At 35.8% G+C, this 19,163-nt stretch overlaps 1 protein-coding gene and 1 long non-coding RNA gene across 5 annotated transcripts in view; both read right to left on the reverse strand.

The window, feature by feature from the left end:
* The window catches only part of LOC135578468 (uncharacterized), a 40,270-nt gene extending 21,899 nt beyond the window's left edge, over positions 1-18,371 (reverse strand). The window contains exon 1 of the long non-coding RNA XR_010470114.1: positions 53-18,371. This is a non-coding gene — a long non-coding RNA (uncharacterized LOC135578468). The remainder of the gene's footprint in view (positions 1-52) is intronic.
* The window catches only part of ZNF385D (zinc finger protein 385D), a 428,245-nt gene that overhangs the window by 213,458 nt on the left and 195,624 nt on the right, over positions 1-19,163 (reverse strand). The window lies entirely within an intron of this gene.

Below are 19,163 nucleotides of genomic sequence, written 5' to 3' on the forward strand. Positions count from 1 at the left end.
AACACACTTTTTCTAGAAAGACATTTGTAAATGACAGTTAAAGCATCTGTACCTTAAATTTACCTGCATCTTCTTTTGTCTTTCCCCAAGAGAAACTGAGGAGCTAATAAGAAAAGAAAATGAGATGGCAGTAGTGCAAAATATGTTAAAAGCACATTATAAAATTTAGTGGTGGCTAGCTAACATCAAAACAGCAGAACTAGGGTCCAAGTAGCTTTCCAAGGAGCAAAGAAAAGCCGTGATTACTATATTTTGTCACTACGAAAAGGGCTCTAGAGTGCCCCAGTGACAATGACAGGAAGATGTTTACAAACCAAAGAGATTTGCAATCTAGTTCTTGAATCTTCAAAGAATATTGAGAGAGGATATTCTATTCCCAAACATGAATTTGCCATATCTTGAAGTAGTTCCTCCTTAAATTTGTTCCTTTCACAAACTTATTTCCAGGTATTAAAAAGACATTTCCAAAAAAGCCTCATGGGGTGGAAGTACTGTCTCAAGCATTTCTGAAAACGAAGAGAGTGCAGCAACAGAGTTATCACAGTCACTCCAGTGTTTCTATAGGAAATGGATACTGTTCACTTCAGCCATACAAGGAGCAATTGTACTGAAGTCCAGATGTTTTCACAGATTTAAAAGCTTTGGGAAAAAAAAAAAGGGGGGGGAGGGCGCAAAAAACAGATCTCCTACTTTTATTTGGAATACTAAGATGATAAAAATAGTACCTTTCAGTAGTGTTGTCCCTCCCTCTCTCTCAGATGACTGTGGGGCAGTACTTAATCCCTCAAGGGTGTACAGTGGCTCCCCTGCCCTGCTGTGCCCCAGGTATCCATGCCCCAGATCTTCATCTCTTTTCATTAATACATTGTCGTACAGGGCAATATTAAACCCATAATTTGATCATTCATTATTTAAGTCTCTCCCCGTATCCTTATTGCCATGAGGCTGTGTTCCAGAGCTTTCTCACTTTCTTCTCCATTCCTTTTTCTTTCCTTTCTCCAACTGGCCATGCCCCAGCTTTGATCCCATAAAACTCGGCATTAAGCACTTTATTCCTGCCCTTTCTATATTCCTCCCAAGGTAAGCACACTCCAATACTTCATCTGCCCTTCTTTACATAAAAGGATCAAGGATCCTTTGGATCTCCTCTCATTTTCACCATAGGACTTTACTGATAACATCACTGGATCTCACTGGAATGAGAATTGAAGCTGGGCCTGTCTCTCAAGAAGTATAATGTAATGATCAGGCCTGGCAATTATTTAGTCATAAAAAAATCTTTCTGTCTTGGGAAAATTCCTGTCTGTTTAACTGACCCTATATAAGAAATACTAGCTTACAAGCCTCACAGTGGCAGGCTGTAGACTAATTTATGTATAACTACTAGCAGTTTCAACAGTACAGAGTTAATACATGGTGGAGGATTAGAAACTAAAATGTACTGCCTTCATGCTGCTAATCTTGAAATGTATTAAAAAAAAAAATAAAGCAGGTGCAGGCAAATATACACTATCAATCCATAAATGGCAGTTACCGTTATCAAAAAAAGTTGGGGGAAATTTGCTTGTGAAAAAGAAAAAAAAAAGATGAAAATCCTAAGCTTGCTAAGATCTTTGGAATTAGATGAGTAGAAAATGAATTTTGGCAAGAAAACAGAGGAATTACAGAGCCATGAGACAGGTTAAAAAGATTTCATTTTCATTTACTATGCAATGCTTGTCAGCTCAGCTTTGTTTCCATCTCCCATGAAAAACCTGTTTCACAATCTAGTCATTAAGACTGTACTAGCCAGTCTCAACATCAGGCCTTTGCAGTTCTGCTGGCTAAAATGAGAAGTGAATGCAGCTAGTCCAGGCAGCCTACATTCATGGTATCCTGACAGGGAAAAAAACCAGTACAATTTCAATCAACGAAGTTCCATTAAAATAGCATAATATCGCTTCATGCATGTATACCTAGCAAAGTTGCAGAGCAGTAAGTCTCTTCTCCATTTTTCCATGCACTATTATCATAGCATCTTGCCTGTATTTGAAAGCTGAAGCTTGTATAACTGTTTTTTCCATGAACTCTTTGCCAAAAGAATGATTCAGTCCAGCAACAGAACCTTTTCCCATTCTTATCTGAACTTAAGATTGGCTGCTCAGACCAAAGTCCTTCATATTAAATTTCCAAGCCAGACAAGAGTTTTAAAACAAAGGAAAACACAACACAGTAGGAAAATTTTTATTGCTACTAAAAAAGGAAGATCATTAATGTCTCAAGACGCTATGCAAGTTACAGGAAGATAGCAAGTAAAATGAACCGAAACTATGGCGTAATATGATGTTCCTGTGGCTCCATCCTGCTTCAACTGTTTCTGCCATAGAAGGAAAATGTGATCCATCTGCTGGATAGATACTTAAGGAAAATGACTCCTTGCAGGAATCAGAGACTATTTGTGTGGGTGGTATTTAAGATCCTACAGCTTTTGCTGGGTATGTTGACACAAAATGACATTAAAAAGGAGTAATATCAGCCCAGCAGGAGTTACATAAAAAGAAAATATACTTTATCTTTTTATCTCTGTTTAAGTATGCACTAAAAAAAATTAAACCGTTATTTTTAGTACCTTTTGTGTGATGCATAACAACGAAGGAAGCAGATTTACACAAACTCATAAGGACAAGATTAAGGCAACAGAAAGAGATAATCCCATTTAATTTAAAGACTTACCCCTGTTTGTGAGTAAATCTATTTCTATGAGGACTAGGATCAGTGCAAAAAATAGTAATGCACACAGATTCATATTGCCTTCATCAGCCCTGTCCTAAAGCAAGTTCCAACAATGTAAAAGGTATCAACCACAAAACAGCTTTTAAAAATCATGGTTTCTTCTCCGCAAGGTCCTCTTACAAGTGCTTTCACACACCATGAAATCCTAAATTGCTTTAACATATACAAAATAGGTAGACACACCTTCTCAAGAAGCAGATCATTTACAGTTCATGACAGCCAATTCAGAGAGTTTGCAAATCTGTTTAGAAAATATGAAGTAAAGTATCCTTGAATTACATAGAAATAGCTACAAGAAGCTCAAAGTGATCTCATGCACCTAACCTTTTTTCGTATTGTTTTTCAAATAATTATTTCTGCCTGTAAAAAAGCCATCTCTCATTTCCCCACATGCTAAATATCAACATTTTCCATCTCCCATCTGTGTTTTGTCTATGAGACTCTGAACTTGCAGGGATTTAAATACATGTTCAAGGTGTACAGGCAGGAACATGCTGCACTCAACTCAGGCCTCACTTCAATGAGTGCCTCATACAGCACACAGCCAGATATCCTCCACCTTGCATATTCCTCATTAAGCAGAAACCTAATTAATCAATATTGTTAAAATAAGCATGTTGCCATTTCAAAAAAGGAAGATAACTACTTTTTAAATGAAGCATTTAAAATGCTCAACAGCCATACAGGTTTGTTTATTTTATTATCCATCATGAGTAGTGCTAAAACTAAAGTAAACAATAATTTGTGCCACTCTGTACTTCATAAATTAATTAATAATATTAAGTGCTAGACTGACTACCAGAGAGCACTCCTTTGTTGAAAAGATTTCAAAAGATATTTTTTCTGTACAACATGCAATTAAGAAAAACTTAAACCATCTGAGAAAAACTTCTTCAGAACCATCCAAAATCAAATCACTATTAGGTTCATGTTAGGAATCAAAGCAGCAATAAATGTGTGATGACTTCTTAAAAAGTAATTACAAGAAAAGCAGATTGGAGATCTGGTGTAGCAGAGACCTAACGCATTGTAAGGGGGCTGATCCAAAGTTGTTGTCTCAGTCAAGGACACCAGGTGAAAATTAGTCTCTCTACCGACTTAAACAGAAATGGAAACATATGATTAAAAACATGAATATTTGCAGATTTTGAGCTGACTCTTCTTCTTGTTTGTCTGTTCCTACACAGCAGATCTGACAGAATGACTTCCAGAAATCTCACCAGCCCTGCTTGACTCACCTTTATAACCATCCCACTCTCTACCAGATAGATACAGCAAATCTGCTCTCTTTATCATCGCAATGGCTACAATATTTATTTATTTAGTAGGCCACTTGTCTCAGCTTCTTCCTTAAACAAGCAAAAACATTCTTGTGTGCAACCACGTCTCCCAGGTTTCTCTCCAGACTGAGACTGAGACAGCTCTGAAGTTTCCTCTGCAGATTCCCACTCTTCCCTTTCATAACTAATTCTGAAGCTTAAAAACCTGGTAAAAAAATGTGAAACTCACAGAGATGAGTGCTTGCCAATTCCAGTAGCTAACAATATCCAGGCATTCATTTAGCACCCCTCCACACACACACATATACCACTTTGTACTTTAAAGCAAAGTATTTAAAAACATTTTCCTCTTTTATCCACTTGCCAGCTTTCTGTGTCTCTTGAAAAAGTCAGTCATATCACAGACATTTGGGGAAAAGCTTAATTCCATCAACAACTAAAGCAGTTCAGATTTTATACTACTGAAGAAACACAAAGCTTGCCAGGTCTTGCATCTTAATAGATTGTGTTCTGCTTTTAAATCCACTTTTTTGATAAACTGAATGGAACCCTCTGCATAAGCAGAAATCTAACTCCAGAGATCCTGTGACCATATCTGATCACAGATAGAGATTATTGCTTTTGGCAATTTATCATAAAGGCACTGATAGTAGTGTCATATTTAAGGTCATGCTGAGGTTTATACATTTATCTTTCAAACTTTGAAGACTGAATTTTGTTTTAATATTTAACACGATATATTCAGAACACAGATCGATCTTCCATAATATTTGCTTATTAAGGTGTTTCATGCTTAGGAAATGTGCTAAAATCAAATATACCTTTTAAAACATTTTCATTAAAATGTCAGTGTTTATCTCAGTCTCAATAGCCAATGAACCACAATCTACAAATTCCAGACAGCCAGACAAACATTTTCAGTCAGAGGGCTCTTCAAATTTTAAACACAGTGAAGAGCTTCATGTTCTAAAGGGAAGCTGAAGAAACCACACAATTATTTCCATCATTTGATGTTACCTTCTTAGCTTAGAACCTCTTATGCCAGTGGGTTTTGACATCAGATGCGTTTTTGTCGCCTGCATACCCAGATCTCAGAAGTGTTTCTCCAGAAAAAAACAGCAAATGACTACTAAAAAGATGCTGAGGTGAAAGCTACTAAGGAGCAGAGCTGCAAGAAGCCTCCCTGAAATCACTGCTTCTTCCACTCATCCATCTCCCACAGCCATTTTTTTTTCCCTTCCTAATTCTATCCATTGCATTCTATCCATTATAGACTTAGCTTATTTCCACATTTAATGTTCTCATCAGGAGGTGTTTGAAAGGTGAGGTGAATGAGGGACTGTGAATGGAAGATGGTGATGAAGGAAGACAAGTGTGAGGAAAGCACAGGTAGCTACAGTAGACACTGAATTTTTCCAGACAATGAGCTTTCTGTTGGTAAAGGGAGATTTGGAATAAATCACAGATCTATTCAATATCAGTGTGGAGATTTAAGAAATGTAGGAACAGAGTGCAGCCTACATATGACAGACAGGAGGACACCAGAAGGAAGAAAGATATACCTAAGGGAAAATGATATAAAATAATATAACTAAAAGGAACAGGAAAAAAAATACAAAAAAAACCCAACAACATTATATAAACCTAAACAGCAAAATCCATGCCAGCCTTGACTTTGTCAGTCTTCTTCCCCTAACACTTCCACATTTAGCAAATACTGTGGCTCCTCATCTAACCCCTAGTTTCAAAATGAGAGGCATCCCCACTAAAATCACATCCAAATAACTACCCTTAGATTCTACCTTCCCATTTTCTGAACCACTTTCACACAAGTACCTTGGTGCTGATCCCATATCTTCATTTCAATGCCAAACAAGATATAAGCATGCAATCTTTTTTTAATAGAGCTTGTCATTAACTCAACTGAAAAAAAATGCTCAAGGACCAAATATGTGTTCTCTGCTAAAGAACACATAACCACTCAAGGCCAACAGTTCTTCCAACTATAAATCTGATTGCCTTTTATAGTTGTTTATGTACAGAAAATGCTCCTTTAGAAAACTCCAAGTTTGCTTACAGCAAAGCCATCTCTACTGTTAATTAATATTATACTCCCTCCTGCATTGCAGTATAGCACACAGTTTTGCAATGAGATTCATAACATAAGAATAAATATAACACAGAACATATAATTGCTGAACATTCTCTTTTAGACAGAATATTTCCAGGTGGAAAGGACTGTTCTAGTGCAGCGGTCCAAAACTTCAGAAGACATTAGCAAAGCCATCCTCATCGGCTGCTTCTCTCAACCATGGTACCACAACTCTGCTAAATCCAGCACAGCTCTAGAGGCAGCTGGAGGGGTGGGGAACCAGCAGCTGCTGCCTCCAGCTGGCAGGGAATCAGGAAGAGAGCTGCTGAAACCATTTTCCCTGCAATCGCAATGAAAAAGTACTGCAGTGTAGCTTTTCCCTCAAACAGTAAATACTGAGGAAAAATATTTACAGGCCAAAAGGAGAACCAAACAAAAAGCAAAACAAACAAAATTCCAGATCCAATAGTTGTCCTGTATGTGTTGTGGATACCTTAATATAGTAAAAAATGTAGAAGTTAATATATGATATCTGAGCAAAACCAACATATACCTTTCTTTCAATATTGAACAAACACAACTTTTGTTGCACTGCCTTTGTCAAAGAAACCTTCAGAGAATAAAGTAAATCTTAATCTCATTCACCTATGATTACCAACAACCTTCTGACACCTTCTGACATGTTTTCCAAGACAGTGTTTGAACATTTTATGTTTCTGTTTCTTTAATTAAAAAAAAAAAAAAAATCCCAATGAATGCAATTTGGCAAATGTCAGCATTATTTTTTTTTTTCTGCCTTTTGACTCTTTTGACCCCCAATATATGCATCTATGTATATGATAAGTCTGGCCCCTTTATTGTGCTTTCAGAAGGAACATTAGTTCCACTTCAACAATTTCTAAAAAAATTATATTTCAACAAAAATAATAAAAGCTGCATGCAGCTCTCTATTAACTATTAAAAATACTTCTACAGCTTTATAATGAATCCTTAAAGGAGTTCTTATGCAATAAATTATTGTACCAATGCCAAAAGCAAATTGCAGGACATGAGCATACTAGCCGTCACTCTGACCACTGGACCATCTGAATGTAAAGAGGCGAGTCATAACCCAAAGCTGCACGGCAAATCCTGACAGAGCTCAAGATGTCCTACTAATGGTATAAAGTGATTGCAGCCCATTATGGAGAACATCTGCTAATATTAAAGCTTTGATCTGTGAGATGTTAATTCAGTGAAAATACCTTTTAGCAACCCATGACAGCAGAAGGCCTGACAACTGCATCAGCAAGATGTGCTAAAGATTACGTATGATATGTAAAAGGGAGACAGAGACAGAGGTACTAAATGACTTTTATCAGAATTAGTTTGAGATAATTACCTTCTCTGCCTCTAATAGCTAACAGCTGAATGTATACTGTGGCATTTGATCAGAAACTTCAATGAAGCTTCAGTATCCCCCACCATAAGCATACTCAAGCTAAGAAAATTAAGTATACAGGCCACTTGCATGAGATAAGGTCAAAAGCTCAAAAAATGAAATTGCACCAAAAAGCTAATTACCAGTGTTTGACAGTCACATACAAAAGGTGTCTCAAAAGAGCTTCCACTGGGCAACATCAGCAAGGAAATAAGGAAATACATATAATGTCAAGAGCTTCAAATCAGAATAAATACCTGGTGAATAAGGTCAAAATTCCAAATGATTTTGGCAAGTTGAAGAACGTTCTGAAATCAACACAGCATTCAACAAAAGTTTGGCTAAGGAGAGCAATAAATCTGAAGAAGACAAATGCACAAGTACCAAGACCAAAAACTCTGTAGTCATTGCATTTTCACAGTGAGCAATAGCTGAATGCAAATCAGTATTGCAATGCTGCTCCAAATAAGTCAAACCTTATTCTTAGATTTATTAACAGGAGTACAATTCCTGTCAATGGTAATGAAATCTGTCAGCTTTTCTTGCTACTGACGAGCTGCTTCATCCAAAGAAGGGATCTACAACCAGATCTCCTGGGAAAAGTTCAAGAAATTAAGTTTTTTATAATCTGTGAACAAACAAATTATTTTTGCAAGATACAGATGTTAATCTCCTTGTCATAAAATCTTAAGAGAAATGTCATCAGCTCTTGTCCCATGTCAGAGCTGTTTCTCCATGTCAGTCTAGTAAGGAGGAGAGGAATCATCATTTTAGTCTATGGCAAAAAGACCTAAGGTTAATACCAGGAAAATCTTCCTAATGATAATGGTAATTAAATACTGAAACATGGGAAAATACAGGAATCTCAATCACAGGGTCTTAAGAATGGCACAGCGTGCTCCTGAGACAGAAGGTCTCATTATACTTCCTTATGCCTGAGCAGAAGGTGTTAAGCAAAATGATGCATGTCCATTCCAAATCTGGCCTTCGAGTCCTGCAGGCTAGCCTGGAAAAGAGACTTCTGATGTGTGCTTGAGGTTAGCTAAATCCTGAGGTTCTTTTATTGCATTCAAAGATACATACACTAGCAGGCGGCTTCCAATAAGACCATACAGGGGTTATAGCTGGCTAACACTATTCATAGCTACGCTCGTTATGAATAACTAAACTAACTCAGCACACTTTTTATATTCTGCCAACACTTGTTTATTTTTATGAATGTAAACACACAGTAGATGAAAAGACACAAATGAGACATGTGATATGCCTAGGACGCAGATGTTATTGATGTAAGTATGTGTGAGCCTCTTTCCAAATCAACATAAAAAATAAGGCGGAACTCTTCAGTTGTGTGAATGAATGGATATTTCCAATCCGCTACTACATTTAGATATATATATATTTATATATATTTATATGTATATTTTAGGGAATAAAAGCAAATATAATATTACAGGGTAAACTCTGTTATACTGTTTATAACAAGGTAACCATCATATTATTCAAAATACAGCATAAATCTCAAAATAAAAAAAAAATACTCAGCTTTTGTCTGCCTCACTTTAAATAGAAAAAAGAAACAATTAGACTCTGTGCAATTATTTCTACTATCATTCCGAAATGTTTTTAGATATGCCATCAATATATTTTGAAAATGAGGGTGCCAGGTTTTCATTGTGTCTGAGAGGTGCTACTTTTTTTTTTTTGCCCCCCTCTTTCTTTCCTTTTACATAGAAATATAGAAGAGTTTTAAAATACGACAAAACCTTCACACTTGGCTCATCAAAAGTGACACCAACAAGACAGTCATCTGATGAGATAATTTGCTCCTTACCAGATTAAAAAAAAAAATAAAAGCATCACAGACATATTAAAAGAAAAACATTTTGCTGTCTGCCATGCCATATCACTTCAATGAATACAGTCCTCTTGACACGGAATAGTTTATTTTCATAAATTATTCCTGACTGAATGTAAAGGTATCTAAGTGGCAGAATATATACTCATGAGAAAACACAAGGGATCAATCTCTTGTTATCTTTGTGACTATATTGCTTGCTCTTTGATACCTTTACAGCGGCTGCTGTCTTCACAGTTAATACAGCTGTTTTGCATTGAAAACTGTGAAAGCTGAAAGGGAGGGGCCTGCTTTTTATTCCTATTTAATACTCAAGAATATTGACTAGTTAGTCACAACATCATTACATAAATGAATTAATGTTATATAGACATTATATAGGATTTCCTGGTTATATAAAAAGCTACCAGATTTTACCTTCTCAGTTGAAACATATTTCAGTAGCCATTACTGTCATGCAGCACTGCATTCAATTTAAAAAGGCCACCTGATTTTTTTTTCCACTTTTTTTTTTTTTTTAATATAATTAACTTTGTGACAATCACACCAAGTGCTAAAAAGTACCAGACCTAATAAATCCTTTCGTAACATGATCAGTCCGTATTCCTGGTAAGAGACCGTTACTTCTTGCTACTCACGAGGCAAAACAGGATTTTATAATCTCAGCACACTTTACCTACAAAGGAGATGAATGCGAAGAACTATTGAAAGGAACAAAATCTATTCCTCTTCTGATCAACTCTCCAATCTGCCTTCCTAGTATTCAGAACTGTAATAAAGAGTGATTCTCCAAATATATTGTACTATTGACTCACTCTATTGAAAAAGCACGGTATGGCAGTGGCTCAATTAAAAAGTATAAGATGTACAAACCAGCGTTAAACCAATTGCAGCAGGAACATTGAGGGGCATCACACAACATCTGACGCATTAACCACTTTAAAATATAAAAAAGGAAATAGTACTAGACCAAAGGTTATGCACAAATCATCAGCTTTTATTGCCAAGAAGCCACACTTGTAAGCCATTGAAGTGGTCATAATTTTCAAACACATTAATATGATGATTTGCTATATTTGATATTTGAATCCATTATCAATAGCTCTTCATTATTCATACGTGCATGTTTCCATTGATCTGCAGAAATGCATTTTTATGATATGTGGAGTAAGATTATGGATTAGACATGTGGAGTAAGACCGAAGTAACAGATAGCAAGTAGGCTCTTGTTACAATACTTGGCTTTTTTTCTTCAGTGATCTTTCATCATTCATGTCAGGCAGTTGTACACAATTTTCTATTAAAAATTATCCTCATTAAAAGAGCATTCTGAAAGCCTTATTGAAGGTAATCTCAAAATGACTGATGGATTCTTCATCTCCTACCATATTAAAGAAATGACAACAGCACACACTATGTATCATCAGGAAATTAGACTGTAAGTAGATAAGGATGACTTCCTAATCCATGTGGTTAGATTTATCTCACTGACTTGAAAGCATAAGATATCTTTCCTGCAAAAATTCCATTATTTATTGCTTAACAACATGACACTGCAAAGACTGGGCTATGGGAAAAGATATTAAATTACTTTTCAATTACTTTAAAATCCTCTGATGCTTCTTAATGCAGATTATGGGTGGTTTATTTTGCATTTTAAAAAATTAAATGTTTTGTGGTTTTGTTCTTCCCTCATTTGTCATCTTTCATCACTGTGTTGCTACTTAGGTAGCATGTTTGCATCAGCAAACACATTCTCCTGACACCTGAAGAATCACTAACAATGACATAGTAGGTCTTTTCTCAAAAATTTGTGATTGTTGCTGATGTTGGTTCAACTATCCCAGTACAAACACCACTGCATATAGGAGCACAAGAACTATGAACTCCTGACCACAGTGGCTGCCAAAGTACCTCATAGTTACTATACTGCTGGTTGCAAACTCTGCGACTTTTTAGCATCTATTTTTAATAGTGAAGGTTTGAAGGAATAATGGGAAATTTCAAGAAAGAACCCTGACTCTGAGGAAAGCCACCAAAGTTTAATCATGTGGATATTAGAAAAACACAGAGCAAACACAGAAAATTATGTTGCTCCTTCCAACAGAATAAATTTCATGATTCCTAAAAGCAAGGCAGTTTGAACTGTTAACAGTGAAAAAAAGCTCAGATGTGTGGTTTAATGTTGTTTCAGTTTTGATGAAACAAACAAAAAAGCCAACCAACCAGGTTTTCCACATAGAAACCCTGTATGTTTTCTTTGGCTTTCTGTATTTACCCTCTCTGTTCCGGTTCTTGACAAAGTAGTAAATTTAATCCAATAAAAGCCTGCATTTCTGTAATGTGAGGCAATCTCAATTCCCCACTTCCTAATCTCCCCACTCAGCGCTAACCCCTACTGCCTCCCTTGCTCTGGTGCTCAAATACAACACATCTGTCGCCAAGGTGGATTAGGGAATTTATAAAACCGGAAACTTTAAAAAAAATATTTTCATTTTCAACCAAATCAGTTCCCTGATCCAGCTCATCATAGGACTACACAAAACCTGGTGTTAGTATACAATAGCCAGTGGGAATAATTAAGCAAAGGAACACGGAACTATTTCTGTCCACAGCAGAACTATTTCTTAGGCTATTTGCTACACACTCTGTAATGGCTTCCGTCTAGTGGGACCCAGATCAGTAAGTGCTGTAATATATACGAAGATTCCAAACTTAGCAGACATTCTGCAAATGTCAAAAAAACAACTCCCCGGTCTCCTTACATGATACGATAAATGCTTCATAGTAGCCACATAAGTAATGTACTCTAAATCAGCAATATCACCATTTTCTAGCCACAAAACATATTTCTACTCTCTAATGAAATATTCCTGAAACCTAGCTGGGCACTGTAAAGATGAAAATTATATTTTGGGTCAGTCTAGGGACAAACGGCTGAGATTTTCTTCTGTCCCTATCCTTCTGTATCACTTCTGTAGGGCACAGGTGACAGAGAGATGCAGAACTCCCCTGTGTGGGGCAAAGCAAGAGATGGTGCCCCCAGCCACTAAGAGACAGGGATATTCAATGGTAACTAAAAATCCCTTTCCTTCAGTGTTTACTTAGGGGCTTTTAGCGCTTTTTATGAAGACCTCGGGAAACTTTTTTTTAGTAAAAAGAATCTGCATTAGTGTCAAAGAGAAGAATAAAGTGATAATTTGTGAGGGAAGAGAAAGGTGCTGTTAGTCTGCTAATAAGCAAGCCTTATAGCTGTTATTTAAGCTACAGTCTTTTTAAAGACCCATGTGCTTTAAAGTTTCTATCATCTTATTGCTATTTTGAAACAGGCTTATTTGCATGAAGTTAAATATCTGACACCTTGATTTCACTCTTTAATATGCTTGCTTTCTTGAAAACAGAAAGCTGTATTTGTATCCATTATAGAATACTTACTTCACAGTCACAAAGAACAGCTCATATAACTTCCCAAATTTCTCATCAACATCGCCTTTGTTTTGTTTTGTTTAATCATCTAGGTACTAAAGCCCCAGCCTTTCTTTGCCACTTAATAAGGTCAGCTTGTAAATAATAGTAAGCTTTCTAAAGGATTCAAAATCTATATAAAGTTTGGTGATAGTCATTAAAATATGTCCTGTAGATGGCTGCATAACTTGATTTTCAATTTGGCTCTTTTGTTACATAAGCTTTGTTTCTTTTTTCCCCTCTTGCAATTTAAAAATCAAATCAACACATTCTTAATACTACTGTAAACATTTTCAGATAATTTATTTTAATGTTTATGTTTTTATAAACAGTTCAGTTAAAAGTCTTCAATACATTTCCAAATACTATAGGGTGTTTCAAAAAGATGGACCCCATTTCAAAGCAGTCATGATTATGAAAATCTGTGTGGTTTTGTAATTTTTGTTAATCTAATCTGTTTAAAAACACTTGGGGCTACAACTGACTTTTCCATGTTTCTAACTGTGTCCAGTATGTTGTTTTGTTTTGTTTAATTACATAAGCATACTTGCAAACTAGAGACAACAGAAGCAAAAATAAACACACAACTACATCTTCCTGGTTTAGAACTGTAACTTCAAAGAATGTCTGAGACCAATCAAAAATGTCTGGTCCTAAAAGAAATCACTAATAGCTGCTAGATAAAAAGCTGTTGAAGAAAACTCTTTTTCAATAGTAAGAGATTGCAATTTCTCAAGGGTGTATTAACTGTAAAGACAAATATAGAAATGAATTTGTTCTTGTGGGATAATTAATTAGCATGTATCTACTGTGATTTCCTGGTATTTGGGATATACAGTTCCCCCATATGGCTTTCCTGTTCCTTTGCAAGGAAAAGTTTCTTCAATTCGATCTGATTTTCTTTCCTTTTTTTTTTTTTTCCAGCTTTTCTCCTCCTTCTGCTCAGAAAATGAAAGCTCAGTATTGCACCACGTGAATAATTAAGCAAGGACTTGTAAAATTACTTTTTACATACCCCATGGATTAGAAAGATACTTTAGGTATGAGCTTCCTTTTAAAATGTCATGGGTAATTCTTTTCCTTGCTCTACCCCAAAAGTTATTCCCTGCCCCGCCCCAAAAAAAAAAAAAAAAAAAAAAAAGGAAAGATTTTTACATTAAATTTCTAAAGAGAGACACAGTCATTAGCTCAACCAGGAAAACTGCCTGGAACACCTAGTTTGGCATCAAGGTCACAGAGGCTTCTCCTGGATCTCCTCCCTGAAAAAATGACAGTTTCCAGTACACTGTCTCACTGTCTGCATTTTCAGATCTCTTTTCCTTTTTTTTTTTTTCTTTTTAGAACTGATCTTTTGCTAGAATACTTATGAAGCAAAGATAATATTGAACACACTGCCAATACTGATTTTCTATACATCCACTAAAGAAGGAAGACCAAAACCACTGCTGAGATGGAGGAATAACATACAGCAACTTCAATAAAATAAAAGAGGTTTTAGAGATGTAAAGCACAAGCACCATTAAGCAGGTTTAAGCTGTGATTTCCCACAGTATATGAGGATGTACAGATGGTGACCAAGATCTGTAGGCTAATGAATTAAGCTGGACCAGGATTCTGAAAATACCACTTTTGATTTGGGCTTTCTTCAGCTCAGTTTCTCTACCTGGTCCTAATGTAAAGAAACTCTTTGGTTGAACAATTTGAAATGTCTACATCAAAAGAAGGCTACAGAAGCCAGATACTCTATTTACTTCACTTCAGAGTTCATTAAGAGCTGTTCTGAGGATAAATGTACCTGATATTAAGAAGAGGTGGGAAAGCTGTTTGAAAATGGAATTCCTTCACATTTAACAGCACGTTCTAGGCAGCAAGGCTTCTAACTGTGCAAAAAAAATAGAAACACTGAAACCATTATTTACCTTGAAACCAACGAAACATTCACAAACTCTTCATGTCAATACTTACACTAACTTCATCTGTACTTAATTACAGTACAGTTTATTTTTCCTGATCTGCTATTTTGCCAATGTTCTTCCTTAAAATTTCCAGGTAATCATCTCAGTACTTGTTTTGCAAAACGAACTAGAAAGAATGGATGAAATTACCTATGACTTGTCAGAATAAATTTTTCAAGAAAAATATTCTCAGATTTGGCAGCACATAATAATTTCTAAAACATACCTCTGACCTCTGTTCAATATGGCTTTACAAGATAATTCCCCTTTAATCTCTTCAGTACACTAAATTCTATCTACATTTTCATTGAATTTGCTTTGCTACATTAGCTTTCATATAAATACAGGTTTTCTTGATGCACATTCTGACAAATACAACACGTAAGCTAAATTCACTCACTCATGTTTAATACACACATGCAAAATCACAAACATTAATTCTATCAAGGCTATGTTGCATTTATATAATAATAAGAACAAACTGAGTAGGAGTATTCCATTTCCACTATCAAACTGAGAAATGTCACCTAATTAATTGAAAATGCAAAATATTTCAACGAAAATTTTGGAAAAAATAGGTAGGGAAATGAGCTCCATTATAAACTACTGTTAGTGTCTGTGGTCTCATTGCTAAAAGCAAGGCTATTCTATTCTAGGCTGTCCCAAGTTCCCAAAAAATGATTATTTAAAATATTCAGTATATCAATATCAATTTAATTATGGAAACTTAAAACTCTTTCAGGCTTATGCAATTTACTTTCAATGTATCTGCTGTCATAAATATAGCTCATTGCATGTTTTTCCTCTGACCCACTTCAAATATTTGAAATAAAAACTACTTGTCAAAGTAAATCTAAATTCTTAGAATATGTATCGAGTGAAGCTCTTGTAATTCAACCACCTCCCGAAGCCTCAGTTCAGCTGAATTATCCGCAAAATAGTTAAATAAAAATGGCAGATGCAACTTCAATATGACCCCGCATCTTCTTCTAATTTATATAAAAAGAGGAGATGTTTATGTTTCTTCATCCACCAAAGTCTTTGTGATACAAGATCTCATTTAATCATGTTATCTGAATTATAGCTTTATCTCTCCCTACTGGGCCTCTTGTGTGGAATAACAATGTCAGCATGAACTCTTTACAGAATTTAGCTTTCTGGTTGTGTTATCACAAATTGGTTTGAGTACACAGGCTGCAAAAATGGAGAATGACAAATCAAATAACCCACAAGGGACAAGAAGGCTTTAATAGCTTCTTGCCTGTCAACTGGTTATTATAAGATGATGACAAACAGCATTACACTGGTTACTTTTCTGGACATTTGAACCGTGCTTTAGAACAGATTAACTCAAGATCGTATTTTAAAAGTCAGAGGTCTTAAAAGATGAAAAAACACACTAGCAAGTCCACCTAGATTATAAAATTATTATTATGAAAAATGAAACTTAATGCTAATCAAAGACTTAAAAAACAAGTTGAAGACTCTGGAACTACACTCATCTAGCAACCTAATGGTGTACCTATTTAATCCAGTGTTAAAATTCTGCATACATGCAAAGTCAGCACCAGGAAAAATGTATTGTATCATAAAAATGCACTCTTTTTCCTCTTAAAATTATAATCCTTTATTTTTTTTTTTTTTTCTACAGTATTTATGGAATAGGGGCTCCCTCCAGTGGTAAAATTAACATTCAAAAATCTCCACATGCTTATGTGCTAAATTGTATAGCCTAATAAACAAAATAACAGCCTCACAGATTAAAGTTTGGGAGTTGAAATCTGCTTTGAGATGGGATTTTTATTTATACTTTTTTTTTTTTCTTTCCAACTATATCAAACATAGAAAGCATCTTTAATCACTTAATTAAATGCCACACAAAATCTACAGGTTCCAAATTACACATTTCAACATTTTAAGTTGCAAACCAAACTATTCCCTCCAAAGCCTTGGTATTTTAAGTCAAGCTAGACATTTGTAAGATGAAAATACATGACTGGGGAAGTTTATGCACCCTGTATTTCACCAGTTACGTTAAAAAAAAAATAAGAATCTACATAGTGTCAAAGCCTACAGAGCATGATTGATACCTCTGAAGGCTGCATTACAAACTGATGAAATTAATTATTTTAGGAAGAGGAAGACATATCTTTCAAGTTTGTCCCAGATTTACTCTGTTTTGTCCATCCTCAAATACAAGATATACCCTCATTCTTAGAGCCGTATCAATTCCAGATTTTGTGGTTAATTAGCATGAGTGTTCTGACTGTCTAATTCCAGAGACAAAGCTGCTAACTCTCTTACAGCTACTTTTACCGCTTGATTTTGCTCACTATGTAATACCTCTGTTTACAAGGTTCACTGTAGTATAGCTACATTTTCCTTTGCATTTTATTCTACACTGCTTACTGTTCTGTCTTTACCACACAATCTGCATAATATCTAGCAAAGAGAGTGACTGAGATAAGCCATCGTGCTGAACATCTGAATACTTGGAACCCCAACCAGTTAAGCCACAAACTAGCAAATCACTAGTATATATGCTTAATTTAAAAACATCGTTTAATTTGCTTTTGTGGAACTACTTTTTGCTTGAAGATAACCTCTGCTCAGAAGAACTACTAGATTTTGATTCTCATTATTGGGGCTTGGACTGGATGACCTTGACAGGCCGATTCCAACTCAAACTATTCTATGATTCTATGATCATAAAAATAAAGGACTGCAACAGATAGTCATCAAAACTCATGGTAAGACTCCAAAAACTCAAACAGTTAAATCATAAAAAGTAATGCTAGCCTGACAGAATTAAGTTGGCTCTCCACGGAGTTCTCTCTTTCAAGAAGTCAACACGTGAAATCTTGACTTTTTACACAAGGAAATGGGAAGCTTGAATACACAAGATTCTTTAATTTTACAGTCTATACTATGTCTACTTCAAAGCAAAATGCTTTGCAAAAGGCAATTTCTCCTCTATCCATCAAATCACCAGCTTGGGAAAAAAAAAAAAAAAAAAAAATCAAGGGCATATTGGCATGATGCACTACCTGTAGAAGAGAGTAGTGAGAAGAGAATAAACTTAATCTAGTCAAGCAATGCAAGATACAAGTACAACTAACCTGGACAAAATCTCAGGAATCAAATTCAAGCATTCCAGTATTTCTTGGGGAAAAATGTCACCTCAACTGTGACTGGTTTAATTGGACTGTTGGAAACAATTAAGCTGTTTTCTAAGGAGGAAGAGGACATAAATTGGCATTTGCTGCTCATAAAAAAAAAAAAGGACGTGCATTATCTGTGCAGACAGCCCAGTTTTACAAAGAACTATGTACAAGGAACAGTGAAAATGCTATTGTACTTCAATACAACCTAGTACATTAATTTCTCTGATCTATCAGTATGTAATTCATGTTTTGGTGTAGAACAGAACCTTTCATTTATTCACAACCCCCACTTCCTATCAGTTACTTTCACAAGATCACACTTTAATACCTTCAGCATCACTCCCCAAAAGCATTTCTACTTTAATACTCACATATAGAAGATGAGTCACAGAGATGAATTCATGGTCGTCCTAACAGAGAACAAGAAACTGCACATGGAGTGGAAGGACTTCAGAGGCCACATAACCACTGTTTCATTGACCTTAAATTGGTATGTGTGACTTGGGAGTGTTAGCCATTTGCTAACAGCCATCTGAGGCACAGAAACAGCTGTTTTAAGCTATCCACATGCATTAAAGGAACACATCAAGCAACAAGCAGGAATCTCTCTTATGCCCCCTTCTTTTGCTAGGATTTCTTCCTGGCCTTTGCCCAGCAGGATATGTCCAGTAACCAACTCATCACCCTGTGAAGTCAATTCTAGAATGTCACTGACTCTAACAAGAAAGAAGACAGATACGAGAGCTTGCATTTATTGGACCATTTTCTCAAACTTTGTCACAAAGGCAGACCTGACCCCATACACCAACAGCGGCAAATATAATGGCTGAATAATCCCTTCCCATACAAAGTCAGATTTAAAAATGTTCTCAACAAAATGTTCCAAGTTACCAGCTGCATGATGCACAATCAAATAGGAAGATGAAAACACTCAGAATCTTCTGGAGTTTGACTGAGATAAGCTACCAGGAGCACAGGTTGTTTTCTGCCTTTCCTCAGAAGAACAAGCAGGTGGAAGCTTCCGCAAGCCTCAGGAGAATAGAACTGATACCAGAAACGAACAGAAGAAACACAGTGATGTTCCTCCTGTATATCACAGACAAGGTACCAGAGATTAAAGTGTAGCAAGGGCTCTCAAGAGACCAAGCACAAGACAG

This window comes from Columba livia, chromosome 2 (genome assembly GCF_036013475.1).
Source record: "Columba livia isolate bColLiv1 breed racing homer chromosome 2, bColLiv1.pat.W.v2, whole genome shotgun sequence".
NCBI classification, from domain to species: domain Eukaryota; kingdom Metazoa; phylum Chordata; class Aves; order Columbiformes; family Columbidae; genus Columba; species Columba livia.